This window comes from Procambarus clarkii, chromosome 10 (genome assembly GCF_040958095.1).
Source record: "Procambarus clarkii isolate CNS0578487 chromosome 10, FALCON_Pclarkii_2.0, whole genome shotgun sequence".
NCBI lineage: Eukaryota > Metazoa > Arthropoda > Malacostraca > Decapoda > Cambaridae > Procambarus > Procambarus clarkii.
This window is the reverse complement of record NC_091159.1, coordinates 22,549,962-22,555,961: the sequence shown is the minus strand read 5'-3', so window position 1 is coordinate 22,555,961 and position 6,000 is coordinate 22,549,962.

The window sequence follows — 6,000 nt, the reverse complement described above, 5'->3', positions numbered from 1 at the left end:
GAAAACGGCAATGGGTCATATTTTGCCCAAACCCCCCTGCAGTTTTCAAAATTTCTGAAATGGGGAGTGTGGGGGAGTATGGGGAAGAGTGGGGGAGTATGGGGGAGTGTGGGGAAGAGTGGGGGAGAGTGGGGGAGTATGGGGAAGAGTGGGGGAGTATGAGGGAGAGAGTGGAGGGAGTATGGGGGAGAGTGGGGGAGTATGGGGGGAGAGTGGGGGAGTATGGGGGGAGTATGGGGGGGGAAAGTAGAGGAGTATGGGGGAGAGTGGAGGAGTATGGTGGAGAGTTCTTTCAGGCATCAAAACAAGCAGAGGTGCAGCATAATCCACTAAAGATCTGATGTATGCAAGGTACATCATTTTGACAGTTCTGACACTGGCACCATAGCCTGAGTGATAACCTGCAACAGCCTTGAGAGCTCGAAGCCTCTCTTTATACTTCTCTTTATCTGCCGATGTAGACCTGACCAAATGTAAACTGTGCCAACAAAATTATTCGCACACCCTCCGTCACTATATGATGGAGTGCGAAAAGATACGTGAATTTAGAGACAATTCTATAACAAATGTTCCAACGATGTGTAAATATTTCATTCAAAATGATCTGCTACCAGAAATTTTAGCCAAATATCCCCAGTTTGCTAACTGTAGGTAGTAACTAAGTGATTGTAACCTATCCACCGCTGCCCACTGGATGGGGGGCGGTGTGCAGGACAAACATATCAATTGTGACACTAACTCTCCACATATGTCAGTTGCTTAATTTAGAACCTGTACTTGAGGTCGATCTCGAACCCATTGTTGATGTGACGACTTATATTGAATTTTGTAACTAGCTCATCAAGATTGTAACATGATTAGCTAAATGAATTGTGGGGTTCAGTCCCTGAGCCCATTATGTGCCTCTGTAACCCTTTCCACTACCGCCCACAAGATGGGTATGGGGTGCATAATCAATGAACTAAACTAACTACTGATGACAGAGTCTGAATACAACAGAACCATACAGTGCCACCTCAAGGCCAAGGTATTTGAATCTGTTTACATAGTCAAGCTGGGAGCCATCAGACAGTTGTAATACATCTACACCACCCACCCTAGCCCCCCACACCCCACACCACCCACCATAGCCCCGCCCACACCACCCACCCTAGTCCCCACACACACCACCCACCCTAGCCCCCCCCCACACACTACCCACTCTAGCCCCCCCCCAAACCACCCACCCAAGCCCCCCACCCTAGCTCCCCCACACCACCCAACCAAGGCTCCCCCACACAACCCAATCTAGCCCCCCCCCCACACACCACTCACTCCAGCCCCGCCCACACCACCCACCCTAGCACCCCCACACCACCCACCCAAGCCCCCCCACCTTAGCTCCCCCACATCACCCACCTTAGCCCTCCCACACAAGCCCCCCACACGCCACCCACCCAAGAATGCAGAGAGTTGACCGCTCTCTGCACCCATACCTGCAGAGAGCCAGAATTTGGCTCTAAAATATGGCTCAGGTATCGAATTTGGGATGTTTGGGATATTTTGAAAACTGCACGGGGGTTTTGGGCAAAATGTGACCCATCGCCGCCTTTAGTAATTGGAATATTTTTGGAATAAAAAGTCGGAATTTCAAACTGCGAATATGTGCAGAGAGCCAGAATTTGATTCCAAATGATGGCTCGGGCGTCGAATTTGGGATGTTTGGGATATTTTGAAAACTGCAGGGAGGTTTGGGCAAAATGTGACCCACTGCCGCTTTCAGTAATTGGCGTATTTTAGGTATAAAAAGTTGGAATTTCAAACTGCGAATACGTGCAGAGAGCCAGAATTTGATTCCAAAATATGGCTCAGGCGTCGAATTTGGGAAGCTTGGGATATTTTGAAAACTGCAGGGGGGTTTGGGCAAAATGTGACCAACCGCCGCTTTAAGTAATTGGAATATTTCGGTAATAAAAGTCGGAATTTCAAACTGCTAATACGTGCAGAGAGCCAGAATTTGATTCCAAAATATGGCTCAGGCATCGAATTTGGGATGTTTGGGATATTTTGAAAACTGCACGGGGGTTTGGGTAATATGTGACCCATCGCCGCTTTCAGTAATTGGCATATTTTCGGAAAAAAAAAAATCGGAATTTCAAACTGCGAATACGTGTGGAGAGCCAGAATTTGGCTCCAAAACATGGCTTAGGCGTCGAATTTGGGATATTTGGGATATTTTGAAAACGGCAGAGGGGTTTGGGCAAAATGTGACCCACCGCCACTTTCAGTAATTGGCATATTTTCGGTATAAAAAGTCGGAATTTCAAACTGCGAATACGTGCAGAAAGCCTGAATTTGGCTACAAAATATGGCTCAAGCGTCGAATTTGGGATGTTAGGGATATTTTGAAAACTGCAGGGGGGGTTTGGGCAAAATGTGACCTACCGCCGCTTTCAGTAATTGGCATATTTTCGGTATAAAAGTCGGAATTTCAAACTGCGAATAAGTGCAGAGAGCCAGAATTTTGCTCCAAAATATGGCTCAGGCGCAAATTTGAGATGTTTGGGATAGTTTGAAAACTGCAGGGTGGGGTTGGGTAAAATGTGACCCATCGCCGCTTTTAGTAATTGGAATATTTTGGGTATAAAAAGTTGGAATTTCAAACTGCGAATACGTGCAGGGAGACAGAATTTGGGTCCAAAATATGGCTCGGGCATCGAATTTGGGGTGTTTGGGATATTTTCAAAACTGCAGGGGGGTTTGGGCAAAATGTGACCAACCTCCGCTTTCAGTAATTGGCATATTTTCGGTATAAAAAGTCGGAATTTCAAACTGCGAATACTTGCTGTGAGCCAGAATTTTGCTCCAAAATGTGTCTCAGACGTCGATTTGGGATGTTTGGGATATTTTGAAAACTGCATAAGGCTTTGGGTAAAATGTGACCCTTCGCCGCTTTCAGTAATTGGCATATTTTCGGTATAAAAATTCGGAATTTCAAACTGCGAATACGTGCAGAGAGCCAGAATTTGGCTCCAAAATATGGCTCAGGTATTGTATTTGGGATGTTTGGGATATTTTGAAAACTGCATGGGGGTTTGGGCAAAATGTGACCCACGGCCGCTTTCAGTAATTGGCATATTTTCGGTATAAAAATTCGGAATTTCAAACTGCGAATACGTGCAGAGAGCCAGAATTTGGCTCCAAAATATGGCTCAGGTATCGAATTTGGGATGTTTAGAATGTTTTGAAAACAGTAGGGGGGGTTTGAGCAAAATGTGACCCACTGGCGCTTGCAGTAATTGGCATATTTTCGGTATAAAAAGTCGGAATTTCAAAATACGAATAGGTGCAGAGAGTCAGAATTTGATTCCAAAATATGGCTCAGGAGTCGAATTTGGGATGTTTGGGAAATTTTGAAAACTGCAGGGGGATTTGGGCAAAATGTGACCCACCGCCGCTTTCAGTAATTGGCATATTTTTGGTATAAAAAGTAGGAATTTCAAACTGCGAATAGGTGCAGAGAACCAAAATTTGGGTCCAAAATATGGATCAGGTATCGAATTTGGGATGTTTAGGATATTTTGAAAACTGCAGGGGGGTTTGTGCAAAATGTGACCCACCGCCGCTTTCAGCAATTGGCATATTTTTGGAATAAAAAGTCAGGATTTCAAACTGCGAATAGGTGCAGAGAGCCAGAATTTGGGTCCAAAATATCGCTCAGGTATCGAATTTGGGATGTTTGGGATATTTTGAAAACTGCAGGGGGGTTTGGGCAAAATGTGACCAACCGCCGCTCTCAGTAATTGGCATATTTTTGGTATAAAAAGTCGGAATTTCAAACTGCGAATAGGTGCAGAGAGCCAAAATTTGCGTCCAAAATATGGTTCAGGTATCGAATTTGGGATGTTTGGGATGTTTTTAAAACTGCAGGGGGGTTTGGGCAAAATGTGACCCACCGCGGCTTTCAGTAATTGGCATATTTTTGGTATAAAAAGTCGGAATTTCAAACTGCGAATAGGTGCAGAGAGCCAGAAATTGGGTCCAAAATATGGCTCAGGTATCGAATTTGGGATGTTTGGGATATTTTGAAAACTGCAGGGGGGTTTGGGCAAAATGTGACACACCGCCGATTTCAATAATTGGCAGATTTTTGGTACAAAAAGTAGGAATTTCAAACTGCAAATAGGTGCAGAGAGCCAGAATTTGGTTATAAAATATGGCTCAGGTATCGAATTTGGAATGTTTGGGATATTTTGAAAACTGCAGGGGGGTTTGGGCAAAATGTGACCCACGGCCGCTTTCAGTAATTGGCATATTTTCGGTATAAAAAGTCGGAATTTCAAACTGCGAATAGGTGCAGAGAGCCAGAATTTAGGTCCAAAATATGGCTCAGGTGTCGAATTTGGGATGTTTGGGATATATTGAAAACTGCAGGGGGGTTTGGGCAAAATGTGACACACCGCCGATTTCAATAATTGGCATATTTTTGGTACAAAAAGTAGGAATTTCAAACTGCAAATAGGTGCAGAGAGGCAGAATTTGGGTTCAAATTATGTCTCAGGTATCAAATTTGGGATGTTTGGGATATTTTGAAAACTGCAGGGGGGTTTGGGCAAAATGTGACCCACCGCCGCTTTCAGTAATTGGCATATTTTCTGTATAAAAAGTCGGAATTTCAAAATACGAATAGGTGCAGAGAGTCAGAATTTGATTCTAAAATATGGCTCAGGAGTCGAATTTGGGATGTCTGGGAAATTTTGAAAACTGCAGGGGGTTTGGGCAAAATGTGACCTACCGCCGCTTTCAGTAATTGGCATATTTTCGGTATAAAAAGTCGGAATTTCAAACTGCGAATACGTGCAGAGCCAGAATTTGGCTCCAAGATATGTCTCAGACGTCGAATTTGGGATGTTTGGGATATTTTGAAAACTGCAGAGGGGTTTGGGCAAAATGTGACCCACGGCCGCTCTCAGTAATTGGCATATTTTTGGTATAAAAAGTATTAACTTCAAACTGCGAATAGGTGCAGAGAACCAAAATTTGGATCCAAAATATGGATCAGGTATCGAATTTGGGATGTTTGGGTTATTTTGAAAACTGCAGGGGGGTTTGGGCAAAATGTGACCCACCGCCGCTTTCAGTAATTGGTATATTTATGGTATGAAAAGTCGGAATTTCAAACTGCGAATAGGTGCAGAGAGCCAGAATTTGGGTCCAAAATATGGCTCAGGTATCGAATTAGGGATGTTTGGGATATTTTTAAAAATGCCGGCGGGTTTGGGCAAAATGTGACCCACGGCCGCTCTCAGTAATTGGCATATTTTTGGTACAAAAAGTAGGAATCTCAAACTGCAAATAGGTGCAGAGAGCCAGAATTTGGGTTTAAAATATGGCTCAGGTTGTCGAATTTGGGATGTTTGGGATATTTTGAAAACTGCAGGGGGGTTTGGGCAAAATGTGACCCACCGCCGCTCTCAGTAATTGGCATATTTTCGGTATAAAAAGTCAGAATTTCAAACTGCGAATAGGTGCAGAGAGCCAGAATTTGGGTTTAAAATATGGCTCAGGTTGTCGAATTTGGGATGTTTGGGATATTTTGAAAACTGCAGGGGGGTTTGGGCAAAATGTGACTCACCGCCGCTCTCAGTAATTGGCATATTTTCGGTATAAAAAGTAGGATTTTCAAAATACGAATAGGTGCAGAGAGCCAAAATTTGGGTCCAAAATATGGCTCAGGTATCGAAATTGGGATGTTTGGGATATTTTGAAAACTGCAGGGGGGTTTGGGCAAAATACGACCCACCGCCGCTCTCAGTAATTAGCATATTTTTGGTATAAAAAGTCGGAATTTCAAACTGCGAATAGGTGCAGAGAGCTAGAATTTGAGTACAAAATATGGCTTAGGTATCGAATTTGGGATGTTTGGGATATTTTGAAAACTGCAGGAGGGTTTGGGCAAAATGTGACCCACCGCCGCTTTCAGTAATTGGCATATTTTTGGTATAAAAAGTCGGAATTTCA